This window comes from Acinonyx jubatus, chromosome C2 (assembly GCF_027475565.1).
Source record: "Acinonyx jubatus isolate Ajub_Pintada_27869175 chromosome C2, VMU_Ajub_asm_v1.0, whole genome shotgun sequence".
NCBI lineage: Eukaryota > Metazoa > Chordata > Mammalia > Carnivora > Felidae > Acinonyx > Acinonyx jubatus.
Window position 1 is genome coordinate 8,506,332 of NC_069384.1, and position 25,120 is coordinate 8,531,451.

Consider the following 25,120-nt stretch of genomic DNA (forward strand, 5'->3'; position numbering starts at 1 on the left):
ATCTTGTGGCGGAAGCGCTCTGGATTTCAGTTTAGATCTAGTTGTGTCTAAAAGGAAAATGCCCATGGAGCTGGGAATGTATTCAGGAATTTTCCCGGTCTTGTGTCTGCACTTGATGCCTGTGGTTGTTACCTGGTTTGGGCAGGTTGCCAGGTTCCCTAGGGGTGTCTCCTGCTAACCCCTTTGCTTTGTTTTGTCAAGCTGTCAATTTCTTGTTAATTGTGGCAAATGATTTTGCGGGTCTTTTTCTCAGCTCCCCTAAATGGGGAAATTTATGAGTTTAGTGATGTAACCGTGCAGTTTTAGCAAATATCTGATAGTCCAGGTGACTCTAAACACCAAACTTACCTGCTTTCCCTTGTCCCCCATCTCTCTGTCCCCCCCTACCCTCCGCTGCTGTGTGTGTGCGCGTGCGCGCATGCACATGCTCTCTCTCTCTCTCTCTCTCTCTCTCTCTCAAAAACAAATAAACATTAAAAAAAATAAAAAAGAGAAGGAACTCCCTTTTAGGTTGTACTCTGTCCCTTGGCAAACTTAGTTTTCAGAGGAGAACAGAGCTGCAGGCTATCTGGGTGGGATTTGCTCACTTGTAGAAGACTGGTATGAACTCTGAGGGATCTAGTATTAAGATACCTTATAGGACTGGGGCGCCTGGGTGGCACAGTCAATTGACTGGCTGACTTCGGCTCAGGTCGTGATCTCGTGGTTCATGGCTTTGAGCCCCGCGTTGGGCTCTGTGCTGACAGCTCGGAGCCTGGAGCCTGCTTCAGATTCCGTGTCTCCCTCCCTCTCTGCCCCTCCCCCACTTGCGTGTGTGCTCACTCTCTTTCTCTCTCTCTCTCAAAAATCAGTAAACATAAAAAAAATTTAAAAAGATAGCTTATAGAATTGTATGAGGTCTACAAGAAAAAATTTCTACAAGAAATATGTGAGGGGTGCCTGGGTAGCTCCATCAGTTAAGTGTCCGGCTCTTGGTTTCAGTTCAGGTTGTGGTCTCACGGGCATGGGATTGAGCCCTGTTTTGGGCTCCATGCTGATAGCACCGAGCCTGCAGCCTGCTTCAGATTCTGTGTCTCCCTCTCTCTCTCTCTGCCCTTCCTCCGCTTGTGCTCACTCTCTCTCAAAAATAAATAAATAAACTTAAAAAAAAAGCCCAGTGATTAATGGTATGATTATTAGATTGTTGAGAGTTTTGATAAATTACATGTGTATAATGTGCCCAAAAGTGCCTGATGCCCAGTCTAAAAATAGACTATAGGTAATAATTTTAAATTTTAAAAATGAATAATATTGCAATGGATGATGTGTTTTTTCATTTAAGAAACATTCTTTTATTGCATTTTCATTATGGCTTTCAGCCAGTTTGCATTCTTTTTATTTTATTTTTTTTATTTAAAAAAAAATTTTTTTTTTTAACGTTTATTTATTTTTGAGAGAGAGAGACAGAGCATGAATGGGGGGAGGGTCAGAGAGAGAGGGAGACACAGAATCGGAAGCAGGCTCCAGGCTCCAAGCTGTCAGCACAGAGCCCGACGCGGGGCTCGAACTCGTGAACCACGAGATCATGACCTGAGCCGAGGTCGGACGCTTAACCGACCGAGCCACCCAGGCGCCCCAGTTTGCACTCTTTTTAATGGGTGCTCTTAGGAATTAATGATATGACTTTGGTTTTGTGCCTTCAACTTGGGAATTCAAAACTCCACGTCATTTGTCTCTGTGTGCTCAGTTAATAGAAGGAAAAGCATCAGCTCTGTCTTGTGACTTTTATCAAAATAAAGTGGGTCCTCAGAGCTTCAACTCCTTTAGATGACCCATGTGTGGTCCCTCCTGCTTTGGGGGGATGGGGCAGAGCCTCGTGGATAAGGGTTACTGGTCCCAGGGGAGATGTGACTGTCACTCTCCTAAATCTTCTCTGTCCCCCCTTTCCTGATCGTGGAGGGCTGAGACTGGAAATGTGAGGAAGTGCCTGCTTATTCTGAGATCATGGAGCCTGAGAGACCAGGCCTGCCCTTGGCAGTGGTCTTTGACCACTTCTCAGGACCATTCCTGACCATTTCTCAGGAATTCTGACTGCACTGGCCTTGGGACTCGCCCCTCTGGACTCTTTGACTCTCGCCCCTCTGGACTCCTCAGTGAAGAGGAAAACGTGTTCCCAAGGTTTGGGTTCTAGGCATTTCCTGTGTCTTTAAGATGGGTATGACCCGAAATACCTAAGCAGAGGCTTTGTGTTGCATGTCTGCTTATATTAACATACCCAGTAGATGCTTTATATTTTTGTCCTTTTGGTTCTTTAAACCGCCTGCGGGTGTGGGGGAGACATTTTCCCCCTACTGATTGGTAACCCTCATTTACAAATCTTGGGAATGAATGAAATGTTTGAACAAAATGAAAACATGTACTTGTTCTACATACAGATTCACAAATACCCTATACAGGCACCAAACCGACCAAGTTCCTTATTACATAGTAACTTTGGGGAAGAGCAATTTTCAGAAATGTTCTCTTCTCATTTTGGGTCATCCAGTTGGTCTGCTAATCCTGTGCATTACATTTTCTCCCGATTGCCTTTCTCTGAGTTCCTTTTTACTTTGGGAGCCCAAGGAGCTGAGGGAGTGGGCATATGAGTGTTGTGTATATTCACATTTCTTAGTTTTATTACTCTTCTAGAAGACTTTGAATCTGCTGCTAAAAGAAATACAAGAATTCAGGATGTTAGAGTATGTTTTCCTGGGATACAAAATCTTTAAGGGATTATCATGCAAATGAATATGAAAGCAGAAGGATATTCACCGACTTTGATGGTCTTTCTGGAGGCAGGTGCTCATTTCCTCTGGCCATCCTCTTAATGTCTAGGTGGAGACATTTAGGAACATCTGGTCATTGTGCCGGTGATGGCTCAGCACTTTTAGCTTTTATAGATAGTTGGGAATGACAGATTGGGAACAGAGCTGGGTCGTACTTTCTATTTGATTTTCTTTCCCGCAGCCTTCTTACTAGATCTCATTGATCCCCATGTAATGAAGGTGCGTGAGAGGATGTTGGTATCCTGGCATCTGTAATACATGGCCCATCCTTAGATTCATCACCTGCCTTGCAGATTCGATGCCTGTGCGGGCCTCTGCGTCCTGCTCCCTGTAAAATACTCTGTGCTATTGAGAATCAACCACCTCTCACCGCACGGTGTCGCTGCTGAGCTAGGCTGCCTGGTGGACAGACTCCCTGGAATCTGTTCAGAGATTTTTTTTTTTTCTCTGCATCAGCTTCACATACTGTAGTAGTTTTCCATTCTATTGGTGGCACTTTCTTTTGGATGTGTAGGAATTATTTCAGTGCCACAGTTAATAATATCCATCTTCCATTAAACATTTGCTGGATGCTAGGTCCTATTACAGGATGGAATATGAAAGAAGAAAATAAACACACTAGTTATCTGAATAGTTTTACTGCGTACCAGCTGTGTTTACACAGTTTGGTGCCTAGGCCCTCGCTCTTCATAGCAAATGGTACAGAAGATTTATGAGGCACCTATGAGCTTCCACATTACTATGATACAAATGGAAAAGAATAGCATGGTGATCCAGGTAGGGGGAAAAAAAAAACCACTCACCCAGAGTACAGTCGACTCTTGGTGTTTGCTAGGGATGTGTTCTAAACCTTCACCGACACCCACACGCCACAGCAGCATGTGATTTCCCCTATAAAATCCAGTCATGTATGGCCTCAGAAGCGTCACCATGCATGACACCTTGAGGAAGCAGGGCTCCGCTGAGGTGCATTCTCTGGGTGAGCGGGGCTTCCCATTTAATTGAAACTCCCAGGGGCAGGATTGAAATTCAGCCCTCGGCAAGATTATGCTCTGTCAAAGCAGACAAAACACATGAACACATGTACACCACACACACACGTCTACAGAAAAAAGACTGAAAGGAAATACAGTATGTATAGGGTGTATTTCTAGATGGTGGGCTTAATTAGGGCTGATTATACTAAACTTTTGTGTTTTTTACACTTTCTGTAATGTACCTGTATTATTTTTATTATGAACAAACCTGGCTACTAAAAATACATACAAATTACTGTTACTAGACTTCGAAGACAGCCCATAAATGGTCACCACTTGAGTGTTAATGCTCAAAAAGTGAGAAAAGCCATTAACCAGGGACAGGTTCAATACCAAAATAGAAACATGCTTATGTACTACCATAAGAATCACTGGTGCCAGTACGTATTGTGTATTCCTGTGCCTAAATAGCTCCTCTTTCAAACTATAGAAGATGCTTTTTGTGCGTCGTCCTAAGGCTGCCATACCTCAGTCCAGGTAGATGAGGGGATGGGTTAAATAGATGATGGGGCTTAAGTGATGAGCACCGGGTGTTGTATGTGAAGTGTTGAATCACTAAATTGTATACCTGAAACTAGCATTACACTGAATGTTAACTAACTGGAATTAAAAAAAAAATTTTTTTTAATGTTTATTTATTTTTGAGAGAGAGACAGAGCACGAACAGGGCAGGGGCGGAGAGAGAGGGAGACACAGAATCCGAAGCAGGCTCCAGGCTCCGAGCTGTCAGCACAGAGCCTGACGCGGGGCTCGAACTCACGAACTGAGATCATGACCTGAGTCGAAGTCTGACGCTCGACCGACTGAGCCACCTAGGCGCCCCTTAACTAACTGGAATTTAAATAAGAACTTAAAAAAAAAAAAAAGTAAGGACTGTTGTGTAGATATGGATAACTTATTTAATATTTGACATCAATATTATTTTTTTTTTTAAATGTTTATGTTTTTGAGAGAGGGAGAGAGAATGCAAGCGGGGGAGGGGGAGAGAGCAAGGGGGAAAGAGGATCTGAAGTGGGTTGTGCACTGACAGCAGAGAGCCCGATGTGGGGCCCAAACTCATGAACCAGGAGGTCGTGACCTGAGCTGAAGTCGGACACTCAACCCCTGAGCCACCCAGGCACCCCTATATTAATTACCTTAGAAGCACTAGCTTTGTTAGTAATGACTTGACTCTGGTGAAAGGCTAGTTCCTGCTACACTGCTGGTTTAGCTGTGGCTCCCATGTTCCTGTGTGGGCACCATGGGCATCAGCAATCCGTTCATGCCTGTGGGTGGAAGGTACTACTGGGGGGCCTGTGGAAGTGCATAATTCGAGCACCCTTGCCCCCGCGTGGATGTTTCTTGACGGAACCCCTCGAACTGTTCCTCAAAGAGGACCACACACGTGCTGACATCTACACAGTGAGTCCTTTCAAACAGATAACCTCCTTCCTGGAGGCGTGTGTTGAGTGAGAGAGTCAGAAGCTACGCGGTTGACCCTAGATTACTGGGTGGCTGCCGCACGGACCTCCCGCCACTGGTGCTGGTGGGAAGTTAGCAGGAATACACCTTTCCGTGGGGGAATCCATATGCGTTTGTGAGCGACCCCGATTGGATAGAAAACCACAGCTTTTTCCCTGGCACAACCCGAAGTCCCATGGAAAAACTCGCCTTTTTGTTTCTGTTTCTCTGGGCTCTGTTTCCATTTTTCTCTCCACCGGGGGAGGGCGTGGGGCAGAGCCCGAGGCTCCGAGCAGCAGCTGGTTGATGGGGACGAGCTGGGATGGGACCTCCGAGCCGGGATCGGACCTCTGTGCAGAGTGGGCTGCCAGTGGATCCCTTTGGATCCCCCAGCCGGCCAGGGGAGGGGGAGGAGGGTGGACTGTGCACAGCTCGCCCGGCACGCTCCCCTGCCCTGGGACATCCCTGTTTGAGGCCTGGGGCTTTCTGAAACTGCAAAGCTGGCATTCTCTTGGGCGTTCCTCACGGAACTTGGGCGTTCCTCATGGCTGATGGCTGATGGCACCGAGGTGTCCTGCGGGATGTTGGGGGTCCTGCCACGTGGAGGGGTCTGCGGTTCCTTTGCCTTGGGGTCGCAATGTCACCGTAACAAGAAGTGACAGCCAGAGTTGTTGTGAAAGCAGCTGGGCAGAAATCGTCCTGTTGTGTCTACGTGTGTGATTTGGGTAGTGTGTGGGTGTTGTGGGATGGGTCCTGCATGCTTTAAAACAAAAACTAGTATCACATTTCATTTTGATTCAACCCCAAATCATTTGCTGTGGAATGCCTCCTCTCCCACCCAAAAGGCAGGTGGGAGTACTTTCCGTATCTGTCAACGTATTAGTATCTCCTAACACAGTCCCTTCCACCCTGGGGAGTTCCTCTTCTGATGTTGGTTGCTTTAGGGAGAAACTGAGACGAAATCATGCTACATGGTTCCTCCCTCCTCCTCTCACCAACCTCTGCACTTAGCAAACATCTGAGTGCCTACTGGGCGTGAGACGTTGCTGTGGAAGTTTCCGGCCGACAGAGACATTCCCATTTTGTGGCATGTGGCATAAGTAACTAGGTGCCTCCCCAGGCCTCACCTGGGTCTCACGGCGGCCCTGACAGGTTGGAAGGGCAGGGTGGGGGTCCTTCCCCCTTCGGAAGAGCAAGCCAGGTTGTGGAGCAGTGAAGCATCTCTTGGATTTTTCGGAGTTAATTAGAATTCTCCAATTAAAAAAAAACAAAAACAAAAACCTTTTTTTTCCATGTTTTAGCGTAGGCAGTGCGTCCTTGCTCCTTCTGCCTTTCATCTTTGCTCTGAATCTCCAATAAGTGCGGTGAGATGGAAACTCCCCGTGTTACTTTAAAACACAGCTTAGAAAATAATTTTTAGGGGTCCAAATTAGAGAGAAACTCAGAATTCCAGGTGCGCCCTGAATAGCTTTTGACATGTGGCTGACGTGGTGTTGTGGTGACTCTTTTACAATACAGCGCCAGCTCAAGAGCAGCTGGCAGATTAAAGCAAACATTTAAAAGCTTTTATAGCTACGAATGTTTCAGGGTCCTTCGTATACCTTTCTCTCCTTTTCTTTCTTCCTTCGCCCTTCACCTAAACTGGAAATGTTTTGTTCGTTTTAACTGACTTCCTGTTATCAAACATAATGCCTGTGTTCAAGGTGACGTGATGTGTTTTGATGTTGAAATGCTAAAGAGATTATAGCTGGGGTGTTTTCCTTAGCTGCCTTTTATTTTGGTCTATCTTTTGGCGGGGTGGGGGCGGGACGCTTTTCGGCTACTGTAGGTACCATATTGTTATTTGAATCTTATTTCCACAAGAGTGTTTCCAAGCGACTCCGGCAGGAGTAGATACTTCTGGGCCACAGGGAAGGCAGGGACTGATAATTTGCTTGTAGGAAACACAGGCAGTCACGACTTTGGTTGTTTTCTATTTGTGATGGATGTTATTTTCGTTTGGTTCTAGTTTGGTTCTTGCTGGCTGGCGTGGGGCAGGGGTAGGCGAGAGCGAGCTTCTCTCTCCGCGGTTTCCTTCTGGGGGGTAGCACTCTATCTAGGAAGGGCGCTTTTATTTCCTCAGACTATTTATATCCACCGCTTATGCAGTCACAGATCCGTGGATGGGAAACAGGCCCTTTTGGAAGAAAAAGTCCTCCCAGTCCAAATGCTTTCTGTCTCCTACAGCAGCTCCCTAATAGCTGCCATGTGTGAGTGGGGACGGATTATGGCGTTGCCTCCTGGGGAAGTCGATTGAAGCTGTCTCTAGAAGTCTTGCAGCACTCTTAGGAGCAGATTTTGGTCTCCCGGGCGTAAAAAGTACATCCCAGGGAATGAGCCCATGCTGGCACCAGGCTGGAGGGCATGGCCCAAGGGTCGAGCTCAGGTGCAGAGCCGAGATCCAACCCCCCCCCCCCCCCCCGGGTCAGTCCCGCAGTGCTGGGTGCTGAGACCTGAGCACCATCGAGAAATGTTCCGCTTAGTTTTCCGGTGTGTGAATTCCAGACAGGGAGCACATTTTGTTTCCATTCATGCTAAAAATTCGGGAACATCGCTCGGAGAATTGTGCCGTCTTGCAAAAATGTTTGATCCCGTTTCGGGGTTTCAAAACTGACAGGCAATTTGTGGCCCTGAAGGGTGTGTAATCTGGTATCCCCTGCCCGAGTGGGAAGGTAGAGACAACCCGAGGTGGTGGTGATCCTGTGTTGGACCGCAGCCGGGAGTACAGGCCAAGACCTCTCTGGCTACCGCTCCAGAGTGGGCAAACCCGGCTAAGGTTAGTCTGTCTGTCTGTCTCTCTTTCTCTCCGAGGTACGGGAATGCTATCATCCCTTTTTTAGTTTCTTCTGGTTCCGGTTCCTCGTAGCTGCCTGTGAATGGGTGCTTTTTCCCAGGCACTGTTGGGCCAAGTTTGGCCACACACAGCCTTCCAGATACTGGATGTTTCTAGAAAAACTCTGTATTATTCTTCTGCTTGTGTTGTATTTTTTTTCTTGAAATGTCTGCAGGCTTCGGGTTAATAATAGAATCAGTGGAAGAAATCCTGGAGTATGGGCTGTTCTTTTAGTTCTTAATTGATTGTTAGAAATATTGCCCTTCGTAAAAAATTCTAGGGGTCAAACCCCATTTGATGACTTGGGGAACATGGATTTGTATGAGAACAATTAAGGGTCTTTAGAATATTTGTTTTAGGGGCACTTGGGTGGCTCAGGCGGTCAAGCGTCTGACTTCTGCTCAGGTCATGATCTTGTGGTTCGTGAGTTCAAGCCCTGCATTGGGCTCTGTGCTGACAACTTGGAGCCTGGAGCCTGCTTTGGATTCTGTGTCTCCCTCTCTCTGCCCTTCCATTACTCGTACTCTGTCTCTCTTTCTCTAAAAAATAAACATTAAAAAACATTTAGAATATTTGTTTTAACTGATAGTTTTTAGTAGTATTTGAACCTTTAAAATTTTAATATATGATTTAGCATAAATAATGAATGAATTATTAAATATATGTGTATTTTCCTCTGTTTGCTTTAACTAAAACTTGTAGAAAATGCTATACAATCGCTGAAATAGAACCTTCCTTTGTGGGGAGGTCTCTTTCCCCGAGGATGAGAGATTTTGGTGAAAATATGTACAGATTTCTGCTAAAAAGGAAACATACTTTCCCATCGGTACATGGAGATTTACAGTTTAATCTTGTGACATGAGTGTCAAGTTCTCCTGTGTGTCTCCTGTTCCTGTGTCCGGGTGTGGGGAGATCGGGGTTCTGGGTGAAGAGAACAATTGTGTGGGCACTTGGCTCTTGCACCTCCAAGATTTAAATTCAGATTCTAAATAGAATGTCTTGCAAAGGTGGACTGACACCAGCCCTCCCTGGTCAGCGGGATCACTCGATTCTGAATGGGTGCCTCCCTGGGCTGTTTGCTGGTGTCAGAAACCACAAATCTCTCCTGAGTCCTGAGCTGTGAAAGCGTGTAGTTTAAACCTACTTGCTTCCTGCGGGCAAAGTAAAAGTTTGAAATGTAAAATTAAAGTAAAAAGTATTGTTCTAAGAAAACTTGCAAAGTTTTCCAAGTATTTGACAAGTTGGTTTCTTGTCTTCGAGCAGAAATGAATCCATACGGCAGTTTATTAATGACTAATTAGGTGATGGCACCACTAATCCCCCCTTCCTGTTTTTAATCTCAGTAAATAAGGAAATATGTCTTTTAAAAGAAAACACTCAACTGTGGTTTCGTAAATTAAAAAATGATGGTCCGTTTTTTTTTGAGGGGAACGTCCAGACCCATTCTGCCTTAGAATTGTCTAGATTATTACTCCAGATCGTTGCTTTCCACAGGCAACCTTGATCTGCATGAATATTTAAGTTTTTCCTCTGGCTTTTTTGTCTGTAAAATGTTTTAAAGGTCAAAGGTCTGTGATTTTGAGGATTCCCCTTTTGGTGTGTACTTTCCTTCCGTGATGATGGGATTGCGTGTGCTCTGTCAGGTTGGCCAAGTGCATTTGTCACGCAAGGTGGCTTTTTAAAGGACACCCACGGTCACCAGATTGTCATTACCAAACCCTCTCTGTTCTTCGTGGGAGGATAGATGAGATGATCTTTCACATTCTTTCTAGGACTCTGGTATTTATGCTGGTCCCAGCAAAGCAATCAGATGCACAAAAAAAAAAAAAAAAAAAAAGAAAAGAAAAAGTTACTACTATTTTCATCCTTATCCTGGCATAATTGAAGCAAAGTGAAAGAATGTTTTGCTCTCTGCTTTATTTTCTTTAGGTTCTTTCTCCAATGGATTTCCCTGTTAATTTATCAATGCAATATATAGGAGCCTCAAATTTGCAATCAAGTTATGTTTTCAGAATATGTGTGCTAAATTGGCTGCTGTAAAAACATGGTTATTTATGTCATTTGGGTTTCTGTACCAGCTCACATATGTTCTCATGCTCCATGATGCAGTTAAATACCATCCTATGGTGCTGTTTCAGCCAGACCCTGGCCTGGTTGGCTCATGAACGCACTGGGAACGCACGGAACATCTCTCTCTGCTTCTCCAGGGTTTGACTTGGAATTCAACAGCTCTGTTTCAGACGTTGCCCCAAACAGTCCTGTTGGACGCCTAGTAATTCTATAGTACATATATATCCTTACAGGGAGTCAGTGAATTTGTGTTGGTAGGTTAATACTTTCCTCATATTTAAGAAAATGTTTTGTTTTTTTTTTTTTGAAGCTGTTCTTTTTCTTTTTTGTAGTAACTGTTGAATTGTATACACACATAAAAGGAAATGTTTTGGGGGCACCTGGGTGGCTCAGTTGGTAAGTGTCTGACTTCAGCTCAGGTCATGATCTCATGGTTCGTGGGTTCCAGCCCCACGTCGGGCTCTCTGCTGGCAGCTCGGAGCCTGGAGCCTGCTTGGGATTCTGTGTCTCCCTCTGTCTCTGCCCCTCCCTTGCTCCTTCTCTGTCTCTCTCTGTCTCTGAAAAATAAATAAATGTTAAAACAATTAAAAAAAAAAAGGAAACGTTTTGTAGAAAATTTGAAATGTACAAAAGTAAATGGAAAATGTAATGAACTCATGAACTCGATCAGTCTGCTTCCTGGGTTTTTATTCTGGCCAGTCTTATTTTGTCTAATCCTCCATATTATTTCGAGGCAAATCCCAGATATTCTGTCAGCTCTCTCATTTTAGTATGTGTTTCTAAAAGATAGGAGCTCTGTTTAAAATCATAACCAGAATACCCCTGACACACCTTATTTTATTTAAATCAGTTCTTTTGTATAGTCTCATAGCCAGTGTTCCATTTTCTAATTAGACGAATATAAAGACTGGCTGTATTATCTGTGCATAGTGTGTAAGCGTGTTGGTTCCTTTATAAAACAAATGTAAGAAGAAAGCAACTAGATATAAGCCAGTATAACTTCTGGGCAAGTAATTTGGAAAGTAGATTTCCGTGTCTCTCGAAATGCTGTATGTTAGCTCTTGCTACTAGGGTGTTCTGAAAATAGCAGCAAATAGTCATTTGTAATAGCAAGCAAGACAGCCATGCGTTGAAACACGGGAGTTTTGTCTGACGCTCGTCCGTTCAGAGTGAGGTACGAGTCTCTCTCCCTCTCTTTTCTGCATGAGGAGTCCTGGCTTCTTCAGCAGGGACGGTATTGATTTTTGCTCCGTATGCTTTCGGTTCGGGTTGATGTTTAGCCTTTGACCCAGCCACTTTCTTACAATAAACAGTTTGTTGATGAGAGCAGCTGCCCACCAGATTGTTTCCAGATTGTTCTCTCCTGGCTGAGGACAGAGTGCACCTTACGAAGGAGTCGGCTCTAAGCTTGTGGCTTCCGCTTCTTGCAGCTCTCCGCCTTTGAAGCCAACTGTCAACCTCTGAACATTCTAGTTGTATCCAGTAAAACGGTGAATCCGCGACACTGGAAATCAGGCCTCCCTTACATAAAATTTTGACTATTTTATTTCATTCTCTGAAGGAGTGATAGCATTTTCTAGAAGTTATCTGCCCTGTGGACCAGTTCCTTATATTACAGTAAGAATTCCCAGCATTTGGTATGTGGAAATTAGTGGTAGCGGGTGGATCTGCGTAGAGAAATGGACAGAACACGCTTGATTTTGGGTAGGAATCTCTGCTCCTTGAATATTTAACTGTTTTCCACACAATTAAGAAATGAGGTAACCTTCAAAACGAAGGTAAGTATTACCTGTCTTGTGTTATGATCTTACCCCTTTAAAATAAATTCTCCTTTTTTTCTAAATTCTGTCTTTTTTTCAAAAGACAGTACTACATTTTTTTTTTTTTTTTTAATGCAAGCGACAGGTAACCTAATGACTTGTCAATTTATGTGACTCAGAGGTGCACCTTGGTTTGAATTTTTGCTGCTTTCCCTAATCACCCCCGCAGCTGTTACCTGGAGTGGACTGTCTGCTCGCAGCGACCTTCATTAAGACAAGGTTGGAACTTTCAAGCCTCAGAGCCAACACTTTTCGCTAAACTGGCCACCAGGGCCTGCTGTCAGAATGGCGAGACTGAGCTCACCTCCCTAGAGGCGAGTTTACTTTTTCTACAACCAGTAAATTTTGTTAAGCTACCAATCCTGGTTTCAAAACTCAGGTCTCACTACGTAGCCTCCAGTCACCAAGCATGCTTACAGCTGTATCCCTTCCAGCCAGGTATTACGTACGGCCTGGACCCAATTCAAGACCTAAGATTAAGACTTGTGTGTTTTTCATTCAGTGCCAATAAGCTGTTATTAATACACTGATTCCACATATACTGAAAAGCTTCACGAACGTATTGGGGTTTGTGTTCAGGGGGAGTACGTCCTGTGTTTGGACCGTTCAAGATTCAGGCCTCTGGAGGAACGGCCCATGGCGATGGCAATCTGGATTTTCAGGAAGGTGTTCTTGCCCCAAGTGGCCATGGCCTCCCTGCCCCAATGCGGGGGTCATGCTGATTCAACTAAAATGTGAAACGCTAGAAGATGTTCTTGGTGGTTGTTTGATTTTATTTTTTATTTTTTTTATTTTTTATTTGAGAGAGAGAAAGAGCAAGACAGAGTACACCAATGAGGGAGAAGGGCAGAGAGAGAGAGAGAGAGAGAGATTGATTCTCAAGCAGACTGCGCTCAGCGCAAAGCTCGACGTCAGGGCTCGATCCCACAACCTTGGGATTGTGACCTGAGCCAAAATCCAGAATTGGACACTGAACTGACTGTCCCATCCAGGCGTCCCTGATTTCTTTTGATTTTTAACTTTTTTGTTATAAAGGCTGTGCCCATGATGATTCTAGGATTAATAGCAGAACAGAAATACATAGTGAATGTTGGAGCTGGAGGGGCCTTAGAGCCTCTGGAACAAATCCCTTCATTTGTCCTAAACTTTCTATTTAAAAAAAAAAAGAAGAAATCTAAGAAAGGTGAAAGAATAGTACATAAACCACATGTAGCCTTCACCTTGATTCACCCTTGTTAACGTTTTTGCTACATTTTCTTGATAAAGGGTGTTTGGGTTTTTTGGGAAGATTCCTACGTTACTGCCTTTAAGTAAAACGTAAATAACTTGTAAGTTATTTATGAAAGCGTGACGCTTTGACATTGTTGCTTCTAGGAGTTGGCAAGAGAGTGGTGCTAGTCTGCATTTGGCCCTGGGATGGTTTTCTTTATTTGAAGTAAAACCATAGCCTCCTGGCCTGTAGTGGTTCTGGGTGGCTGGTCATTGCCCTACGGGCACATCCCCTCCTCACATCGGCCAGCATGTATGAAATTCTTACATTATAATGTGTCTTAAAATCCTGAATTATAAAACATAAAACATCTTGGAGCCACGTGTTAGGAAGACAACTAGTTGATCTTTTATGGCTAACAAAGGGTTTCTACCCCTGATCTAGGAAAATTCCACTGATGACCACGTCATGAGTATAGGATTTACAATTTTTCTTTCAACTTTCTAACTCAAGTATCGCGACTTGGGAACTTTAGATCTTATTGCTTGCTTCCATAAGAACTTTTTTTTTTTTTTGGTAAACTGTAAGTAGTGTACAAACGCTGTTGTATTATTTATGTGAATATATGTCTGCCCCATTAAACTGTAATACAAGATCATTTGAAAGCAAGGACCATATGTTGTTAATCTTCCCAGTATTCGGCCTATAGTAGGCATTTAGTAAGAGCGTTTTGTTTGAACACTTAAGAAGCGTTTTGGCTTTTCCCACTAACGTATTGTGAAACGTTTCCCCTGCTCCTGTGTCTGGGACACCCGAGGGGCCTCAGGGGACAGGCTAGCAGCAAACAGCCCACCCAGCTCGGACTGGCTGCCCGTCCAATCTAGTTCTGTCACCATTTATTCAGGTAGAATGGGAATTTCATAAACAACCATGTTAAACAGTTTAAAGGAATTGGCTGTTGACGTGCCCAAGGAACACCAACCAGGTGGAGTTTAGGAGAAAGGCGGAAGAGTTTTATCTGTTATTAACATGCTTTCCCGTTTAGAAATTTTAGCGTGTTCTCGCTGGTTGGTCAGCCGCTCGTTGCCGCGAACGAGGAGTTACCATCTGAAGCACAAGCTTCTGCTGTGACTGTACCGAGGGCAGTGTCCTGTGCCCCTCCCCACCCCCCGCGGGTGTGGTGTGCCCCGGGATTTTCTGAGCTTTCCAGAGTGTTCTGGTGGCAGCCAAACACATGAACCTTTGCTAAAATAAGTGGACTGGAGTAGGAGGCACTTGGTCTTCTCTGAATGCACCCCCAGCCGGCTCGTAACACGTGTTTTTCAGTATTGGAATCCTAGAGATGATGGTACAGTTAAAAAAAATTTTTTTTTTAACGTTTTATTTATTTTTGAGACAGAGACAGAGCATGAGCAGGGGAGGGGCAGAGAGAGAGGGAGACACAGAATCTGAAGCAGGCTCCAGGCTCCGAGCTGTCAGCACAGAGCCCGACGCGGGGCCTGAACTCACAAACTGCGAGATCACGACCTGAGCCGAAGTCGGTCGCTCAACCGACTGAGCCACCCAGGTGCCCCGATGACGGTACAGTTTTAACTGAGCATTAAACATTTGGGACTAAACGTTGAATAAAAAAAAAAAAAAAAATTTTAATGTTTATTTTTGAGAGAGAAAAAGAGAGGGAGAATGAGTGGGAGAGGGGCAGAGAGAGACAGAGACACAGAATCTGAAGCAGGTTCCAGGCTCTGAGCTGTCAGTACACAGCCCGATGTGGGGCTCGAACCCACATACTGTGAGATCATGACCTGAGCCCAAGTCTGATGCTCAACTGACTGAGGCACACAGGTGCCCCTAAAGGTTGAATCTTCAAGCTGAATCTTGAATGTCAAAACTGAAAGGGATGTTCTAATTTTCTTTTTTTTTTTTTTTTTTAAATGTTTTAATGTTTATTTTTGAGAGAGAAAGAGAGAGAGAGCATGAGCAGGGAAGGGGCAGAGAGAGAGGGAGACACAGAATCTGAAGCAGGCTCCAGGCTCTGAGCTGTCAGCACAGAGCCCACGTGGGGCTTGAACTCTTGAACCTTGAGATCATGACTTGAGTTGAAGTTGGATGCTCAACTGGCTGAGCCACCCAGGCACCCCCAATTTTCTTGGTTTAAAAATGAAACTGGGGCTCCTCCTGGCTGGCTCAGTCAGTTAAGCATCAGACTTGGGCTCAGGTCATGATCTCGGGGTTTGTGAGTTCGAGCCTTGCATTGGGCTCTGTGCTGATGGTGCAGAGCCTGCTTGGGATTCTCTCTCTCTCCCCATCTCTCTGTGCCCCCTCTGTCCCCCCCCCACCCCAGCTTGCACGTGTTCTCTCTCTCTCTCTGTTAAAAATAAATAAACATTAAAAAATTTTTTTTAAATGAAGAAACTGAGGCCCAGAACAGGCAGGGGCCTGCCCGCTGGTGGGGAGCAGAGCTGTGGACCCGATTCCGTGCTGGGTTCTGCTGCTTCCACGTACAACAACTAGAGGGCTGGAGGCCAGGCCCAGGGCTGCTGGGCCGGTGGCTCGAGGGGGGCCCTGGAAATCAGCCTGTGCTTGGCATCTTCCACATCCGCGCACATCAGCGGGACACGCTGTCTGGGGTGAGCGGGACAGGCCGCCCGTGGGCGCCCCCACTCGCGCAGGCCCACCTGCTCCGTCAGGCCTGCTTGTGTTGGCCCGGGACAAAGGGTGTTTCGTACAGGCAGGCTTAATGAAGGCCCTGGAGACTTCTCCGGATGTGGAGCCCGGACCCGCGAGTCCTGTCGGTGGAAGTTAGCGCCTCTCATGTGGAAGTGCCGGTGGAGCTCCGGCCGCAGAGCCTCCCTTTCTTTTAGTGCCGTCCACGGCTCCCTTCTCCTCTGCGCCTCGCGGACTAGATTTCACCTCGAAAACGAGCCCATTTGGCCCCGCCGAGGTGTGATGCCTATAAAAGCAGCCTTGTTAGAAATGCCTCATTCATTACCCCTGTTTTACTGCTCCGCCCGTGCCTTTTGTGGTCTCCCCTAGTTGGCAGGTAACAAAAAAACGCAGTAAATCTGTGGCCTTTCGGAGCCCGAGCCTGAGTGATACTTTCACGCCATAAAAGGAATACAGCTTCACAGACGTTGGTTGGGGGCCTGCTGTGTCCCAGGCACAGGGACCTGGAGTGACCGTGGCAAGTTCAGCTCACGAGGGCCGCCTGTCGCCGGGATTTGGATATCTGATGCCATCCTGAGGCCTCTGGAGTTGCTGGGTTGAGGTCCCTGGTGTGGTCTCGACCGGTGAAGGATCAGCATGTGTGGAAGGTCAACTTACTGCAGGGCCCAAGTCGAACTTCTGGGCCGGTCTTTGAGAGACGGTCGGGTCAGAGAGAGCCGAGCAGCTCGCGGGCTCCGAGCAGCTTTGGGTTCTCCCTCGGCAGTTGTGTGTCGGCCACCGTCCAGTGTGCCCTGTCCCCTTGTTCCCGGCCCTTCCTGGGCTCTGCTTGTTCTCGGCTACAGGGTTGCATGGGCAGGAGGGGAGCAAGGTGGGTGGATTTCCTCTGCCCTCTCGGCCTACGGCCCCAATGGGCAGCTCTGTCCTCCTCCTCCTGCAGGCCCGTCGCTGGCCCAGGTGTTCCCCATCACCGAGCTCTTAGCGTCTCTTAACTGCCCACAGTTCCGTAGGTGGCCCTTCTAGATACACCATCTCTCCCCGGCTGAAAGCAGAGAGGATGAGTGATAACTCACTTAAATGGTAAAACTTTTGTTTCTTTGTGAAAATGTCCTGGGGACACCTGGGTGGCTCAGTCGGTTAAGCAGCCAACTCTTGGTTTTGGCTCAGGTCATGATCTCACAGTTCATGAGTCTAAGCCCCACATCCGGCTCTGCGCTGACCGTGTGGACCCTGCTTGGGATTCTCTCTTTCCCTCTCTCTCTGCCCCTCCCATGTGTGCTCTCCCTCCCTCCCCTCCCCACCAAAATAAATAAATAAACATTAAAAAAAAAAAGTTGGACTTAACTGGAAAGCAGCGTCATCGAGGGCCCCATGGGAGATCTTGCTGCATTGGGGCCAGACTTGATACAGGACCAAGATGAGTGGTTTCAAACCCAAATGCCTATGGGGCAGAAGGGATAGCACACCAGAGTCCAGCTGCAGAGTGTGTCCCCAGGTGATGAGGGTGGTGCTGCTTGGCCCCAGCCAATTACTACCATGTGGGAAAGAGTTTCCATTTACTCCAAAGGCAACAGGATATTTGATGTGAAATGTCCTGGTTTGTGAGTGTTAGCAACTAGTTCGAAATGAGTGGGCCAAATAAGATACATCCCCTGTGGGGTCATTTTGGCCTGTGGGTAGGCTAACTTTTGGCAGTGGGTGACCTGGATGTGTGTGGGGGTGGGTAGGTTTCAGCTGTGTGCCATTACACTATCAGCCCCTCAGGTCCAGTCCATTCATTGTGGGGTAACAGTGCTTGGGACTGGTGGCTGAGCCTCTCTGGAGAACCAGTAAGGCAGGGGTCTTGGGAACTCAAACTGGGATGCAGTGCTGTCCAGAGTGGAATCTGGACAAGTTAGGTGAGGGATGATCAGACTGCAGCAGGGTCAGGAGGGCTGGGCCAGAGGCACCTGCATGGGGGACCCACCGGGTGAGGAGGAGAACACGTATTTCAGACCCTGCCCTACTCTGTACTGGTGCTCAGAATAAAAGTCCACCCGGCAGTTGCCAAATGAGCAATCCTTACCTTAACTGAGGTCAGGACCAAAACTGGTCCTGCTCTTCCAGGAGTGACATCTTTTGATTATAAAGATCTGCTGCGCTGTGTGCTTTCATCACCTGCGTGAAGTCCACGTGAAATTGGCTCTGAATATTTTGTTTGGAAAATACTGCTAATAAGCATTGGGTTGCTTCATATAAATTCCATGAGAGTTAGAAGAATATCAGCTCCTGTTTCCTTGAGAGCATTTAACTGGGAATGGGACACCCATAAAAAAGAGCGTATAGTCCATGTCTTTGTAGACTCATTTTCTGATCTGCCCGCTTCCGGTTGCCTAGCAACGGACAGTGTTATGACTGAAGCACAACTAATTCGATTATTTACAATGAGGCACATGTTCTCTGAGATAGGAAACCTTTATAGGTTAAGATCAGTTATTTGGCGTTCCTTGGGAAAAGGAGCACCAAAACACAAACAGATGACAATCAATATTTTAATACATCCATCACTGAGTTTTCACCCGGTGGATCTTGTTAGGTGGGTAAATGTAGCAGATAAAGACGAGTGATGGGGTGAAGTGGCTGTACTGTGACGTGACACAGAATCCAGTATGCCTCTGATCTTCGTTGCACTTCCTGTAGCAGACGTTACAGTATGTTAACTAACCATACAGCAGCCACTCCTGTGTATTTACACTGAATATAAAAGTAAGCATTCATCTCTCCAGAAGTTGGGATACTGGTATTTTTTGGACATTAGTGAGTAATATTGAGTCTCATGGACTCTAGTTATTCTTTAGTGTTGCGAGGGCTGGTTACTATTTGCGTTTTTCAAAAAAAAATCAACTTTAGGTGTAAGTTAGATTTAAGAAGATGCACTCATTTCAGTGTAAGGTTTGATACATACATATGCCTGAGTCACCATCATTACAATCATGCTATAGAGTGTTCCAGTGTCCTCCAAGATTCCCTTGTTCTCTTCCTCAGTCAGCCCTCATCCACTCCGCACTCCCGTACCCAGTGTCAGCAGTCACGGATCTGCTTTCTATCACTGTAGGTTAGATTGGTCTTTTTTGAAGTTCTACCTGAATAGAATCCTACAGTACATACTCTTCTCTGTCTTTTCTTTTTTAAAAATCAGAATTATGATTTGGCAGAATATAGCATCCATTCTTGATAAAAACCCTCAACAAAGTAGGTATAGATGGGACATACCTCAACATCATAAAGGCCATATATGAAAGATTCACAGCTCATATCATCCTCAATGGGGAAAAACCGAGACCTTTTCCTCTATGACAGAAACAAGACAGGGATGTCCACTCTCATCACTGTTATTTAACATAGTACTGGAAGTCCTAGGCTCAGCAATCAGACAACAAAAAGAAAAGGTATCGAGGGGCGCCTGGGTGGTTCAGTCGGTTGAGCGTCCGACTTTGGCTCAGGTCACGAACTCACGGATCATGAGTTCGAGCCCCGTGTCAGGCTCTGTGCTAACAGTTCAGAGCCTAGAGCCTGCTTCGGATCCTGTGTCTCCTCTCTCTGTTGGCTCCCGCTTGCTCTCTCTCTCTCTCTCTCTCTCTCTCTCAAAAATAAATAAAAGGCATCGAAATCGGGAAGGAAGAAGTCAGACTTCCACTGTTTACAGATGACATGGTACTCTATGTAGAAAACCCAAAAGACTCCACCAAAAAATTGCTAGAACTAATACATGAATTCAGCAAAGTTGCAGGATATAAAATCAATATATAGACATCTGTTGCATTTCTTCTATACAACAACAATGAAGCAGCAGAAAGAGAAATCTAGGAATTGATCCTGTTCGCAATTGCACCCAAAACAATAAGATACCTAGGAATAAGCCTGGCCAAAGAAGTGAAAGATCTGTACTCTGAAAACTATAGAACACTTATAAAAGAAATTGAAGAGGACACAAAGAAATGGAAAAGCCTTCTATGCTCATGGATTGGAAGAACAAACATTATTAAAATATCTATACTACCCAAAGCAACCTACACATTTAATGCAATCCCTACCAAAATACCACCAGCATTTTTGGCAGAGCTAGAACGTACAATCCTAACATTTGTATGGAACCACAAAAGACCCCGAATAGCCAAAGCAATCCTGAAAAAGCAAAGCAAAGCTGGAGGCGTCATGATTCTGGACTTCAAGCTATATTACAGAGCTGTAATCATCAAGGCAGTATGGTACTGGCACAAAAACAGACACACAGATCAATGGAACAGAATAGGAAACCCAGAAATGGACCCACAACTATGTGGTCAACTAATCTTTAACAAAGCAGGAAAGAATATCCAATGGAAAAAAGACAGTCTCTTCAACAACTGGTATTGGGAAAACTGGACAGCAACATGCAGAAGTATGAAACTGGACCACTTTCTTACACCATACACAAAAATAAACTCAAAATGGTTGAAAGACCTGTGAGACAGGAAACCATCAAAATCCTAGAGGAGAACACAGTAACCTCTTTGAGCTTGGCTGTAGCAACTTCTTACTAGACACATCTCTGGAGGCAAGGGAAACAAAAGCAAAAATGAACTATCTACCGGGACTTCATCAAGATAAGAAGCTTCTGCATAGAGAAGGAAACCATCAACAAAACTAAAAGGCAGCCTATGAAATGGAAGAAGATATTTGCAAATGACATATCTGATAAAGGGTTAGTATCCAAAATCTCTGAAGAACTTAATCAAACTCAACACCCAAAAAACAAATAATCTAGTTAAGAAATGGGCAAAGGACATGAACAGACATTTTTTCCAAAGAAGACATACAGATGGCTAACAGATGCATGAAAAAATGCTCAGTGTCACTCATCATCAGGGAAATATAAATCAAAACTACAATGAGCTAGCACCTCACACCTGTCAGAATGGTTAAAATTAACACAAGAAACAGCAGATGTTGGTGAGGATACGGAGAAAGGGGACCATCTTACATTGTTGGTGGGAATGCAAATTGGTTCAGCCACCCAGGAAAACAGTATGGAGGTTCCTCAAACAGTTAAAAATAGAACTACCTGATGATCCAGCAATTGCACTACTAGGTATTTACCCAAAGGGTACAAGAACGCAGAGTCAAAGGGGCACATTCACCCAATTGTTTATAGCAGCATTATCAACAATAGCCAAACTATACAAAGAGCCCAAATGTCCCCATCAACTAATGAATGGATAAAGATGGTGTGGGTATGTACACACACACACACACACACACACACACACACACACACACACACTGGAATATTACCCAGCCATCAAAAATAATGAAATCTTGCCATTTGCAACGACATGGGTGGAGCTAGAGTGTATTATACTAAGTGAAATAAGTCAGTCACAGAAAGACAAATACCCCATGATTTCACTCACATGTGGAATTTAAGAAACAATGCAGATGAACATGTGGGAAGGAAGGGAAAAAAAGAGAGGGAAACAAACCACAAGAGACTCTTAATGATAGAGAACAAACAGGGTTGCTGGAGGGAGATGAGTGGAGGATGGGCTAGATGGGTGATGGGCATTAAGGAGAGCACTTGTAATGGGCACTGGGTGTTATATGTAAGTGATGAATCACTAAATTATATGTATTAACCGGCTAGAATTTAAATAAAAACTTGAAAAAAACCCCCAGCATTATGGTTTTGAGATTCATCCATGTTATTGCATATGTGACTAATTCAATCCTTTTAATTGCCAAGTAGTGTTCCATTGTATAGATAAGCCTTAACTTACTTATTCATTCACCTGTTAGTAGACATTTGGGTTGTCTGTAATTTTTGGCTATTGACCATTCATGTACAAGTGTTTTTGCGGACATGTGTTTTTATTTCTCTTGGGTAAACACTTAGGAGTAGAATTGCTGAGTCATACAGTAAGTGTATGTTTAATTTGAAAATAAACTGCCAAATTGTTTTCCAGAATCACGGTACCATTTTATATTTGCATAAGCAATCTCTGAGAGTTCCCAGTTATTTCACTTCTTTGCCAAAACTAGATATTGTCAGAATTTAAAATTTAACCATTCTAGTGGGTGTGTAGTGGTAGTTCATTGTGGTTTTAATTTGCATTTCCCTGGTGACAAACGATAGGAAGCAGTTTTCCATGTGCTTATTGACCAACGGGTATTTTCTTTTGGGCAGTGTTCAAATCTTTTTGTTGATGTTGTATGTTGAATTTTTTTCTCTTGTAATTCTGATTTAAGAATGCTTATTTATAGATTCAAATCTTTTATCAGATATATATACTGAGAAGAGTTTCTCTCAGTCTGTTGTTTACCTTTTCATTTTTTAAAGATTATCTCTTAATGAGCAGCAGTTCTTAATTTGAATGAAGTCCAGTTTATTATTTTCTTCTTTTATGGTTCATGCTTTTGATTTGTCTGAGAAGGGCTCTACTTTCCCAAGGTCAGAAGTTTTTCTCATTCGTTTTATTTTGGAAGTTTCATATTTGGGTCTGCAGTTCATTTCAAGTTTTGGGTACCTGGAAGGTATAAGGGTCAAGGTTATTTTGTTTTGCATATGGATGTTCAATTTTTTCAGTACCATGTATTGAAAGATGATCCTTTTTCAGGTGAATTACCTTGGTGCTTTTGTCAAAAATCTATTGAATATGTATGTATGGCCTTACTTCTGGCCTCTATTCTGTTTTGATTATCTGTATCTGTAGGCTAATACCATACTGATTTGAATCCTGCAGTTTTAGAATAAGTCTTGAAATCACATAATGTAAGACTTCCAAGTCTTTTCTTCCCAAAATTGTTTTGGCCATTCTAGGTCTTTTCCATTTCTGTGCAAGTTTTAAAATCAGCTTATTAATTTCTACAGGAAAAAAAAAAAAAGGATGGGATTTTGATGGGATTGTATTGCATCGATCAATTTGGAGAAGAATTGACACCTTAACAGTATTGTGTCTTCTGATCTATGAACATGGTATATCTCTTCAATTATTTAGGGCTTTAAAAATTTAATTCCGTAGTGTTTTATAGTTCTGACACATATTTTAAATTATCCCTAAATGTTTCAGATCTATTGACACCATTGAAAATGGTATTTGAAGGGGCACCGGGGTGGCTCAGTCGGTTCAGCGTCCGACTTCAGCTCAGGTCACGATCTCACGGTTTGTGAGTTCGAGCCCCGCGTCAGGCTCTGGGCTGATGGCTCAGAGCCTGGAGCCAGCTTCCGATTCTGTGTCTCCCTCTCTCTCTGCCCCTCCCCCGTTCATGCTCTGTCTCTCTCTGTCTCAAAAAAATAAATAAACATTAAAAAAAATTAAAAAAAAAAAGAAAATGGTATTTGAAAAAAAAATTCATATTCTCAGTACTAATTGCTAATATATAGAAATACACCCAAGTTTTGTGTATCGACCTTGTATTTTGCAACCTTGCTAAATGCGCTTACTAGTTTAGTACTTTTTTTTTTATAGGTTCCTTGGGGATTTCATGTTGTATGCAACATGTCCCAAAAAGAAAGAAAGCTATATTCACCTTCCTTGAGAATGGCTAGTGTTTCCCCACTGCTGTGGCTAATTCAAAGGGCCAAGCATATATGTAACTATAAAACATTCAGTTTTTGATTTCACCTGAATTGCATTCATTTGGGTTGAAATCTTGGGAAAGGTAAGTACTAAATTCTTGTGGTTCAAATGTCAAAAGAATAATATTAACCAGAAGGTTTTTATGAATTTCATTGTGGTGAAATTTGATAGCATTTGTTTTGTTTTCAATAGGACTGACTTGACTTTCAAAGATTTCAGATTTCTTTTTGAGGCTTGTGTATCCATATCAAGACCATCTCTTATCAGTGCTTTTTTTGGATTTTACCTCTTGGGATACAAACACACATTTATACATGTTTGCATCTATACGTATCTACATCTATATATCTATATCTATTTCTATATCTATCTGTAACTTGTGGAGTTTTGATATGGACTTTAATGTGCGTTTATATGGTGAATGCTTACTAAGCATGGACTATTTGCCAGATCTCGTACTGGCTGCCATGGATACAGTTGGGAGCAAGACTGAAATGTATGTATGCTGTCTTTATGGAGCTTACATTCTAGCAAGACAGTGGGACGTTGAATAAATGGTTATACAGATTATGGAATTACAACTTGATAAGTGCTGTAAAGTCACTGTTTATGAATAAGAATTCTAGCCTAGATTGGGAGGATCTGTGGGTCGGAAAAGACTTCCCTAAAGAAGTGACATTTAGCTACACTCCGGTCATTGAATTCAAAAAGGTAGGTTTGGGGGTGGCATTTCCACACTGCCTTAGTGGTCATTAGTAGACTTAAGCCAAGAATCATGGATTAATTCTTTTTTCCTACGTGTGTTAGCAGCTACTTCCACAGCTCTTAAATCATGGTAACTTGAGTGCATCTGAGAGGATGTATCAGGCAGATTTGCACCCAACAGGTAGTAATTTTGATATGTCTTGTAACCAGAATTTTATTCTCCTGTCCAGGGATGATGGACTGTGTGTACTCAGTTTTACTTGATGGCGTAAGGTTGCATTGTCTATCGTGAATATAAATATTTAGGAGATTTATAGGTAGTATACAGTTATCTTTCTTAAGATGGTACAGGTCTCATTTTGTATCTTTTAGATTATCTTTATTCTGAGTAATATATTTGGCTCTGAGTAAGTCCTGAAAGATTACATGAAAGAGGCATAAGAACAAAAACCCATGTTCCTTGCTTGCGTCAATTTATTTTGCACGTTTGTGCATCTCAAGTATTGGTTTCAGAAACAAATAATTTGGAATATCACTTTAGTAATTAGTAGACATAACAGTGATAATGTAATTCCTTGAGAATCTGGCTCCCAACTTGTAGGCAAATAAGAATAAGTGGTTAAATTTAATGAGCCACATTGACCTACTTTGCCAAAGGTTATGTATATTTGAATAGTTTGAATGAATTTTTTAAGCACGTGTCATACTAGGTTTTAGTTGTGTGTATGCATACCTGTATTTCCTCCTCTCTTTATTCTGTGGTACTATTTTTGAGGAATAGTGGGTGCTTGGGGCACCTGGGTGGCTCAGTTGGTTAAGTGTCCAACTTCAGCCCTGGTCATGATCTCGCGGTTTGTGAGTTCAAGCCCTGCCTTGGATTCTGTGTCTCCCTCTCTGCCCCTGCCC

At 43.9% G+C, this 25,120-nt stretch overlaps 1 protein-coding gene across 6 annotated transcripts in view; it reads left to right on the forward strand.

The window, feature by feature from the left end:
• HLCS (holocarboxylase synthetase) overlaps positions 1 to 25,120 on the forward strand; it is a 227,179-nt gene that overhangs the window by 38,060 nt on the left and 163,999 nt on the right. The window lies entirely within an intron of this gene.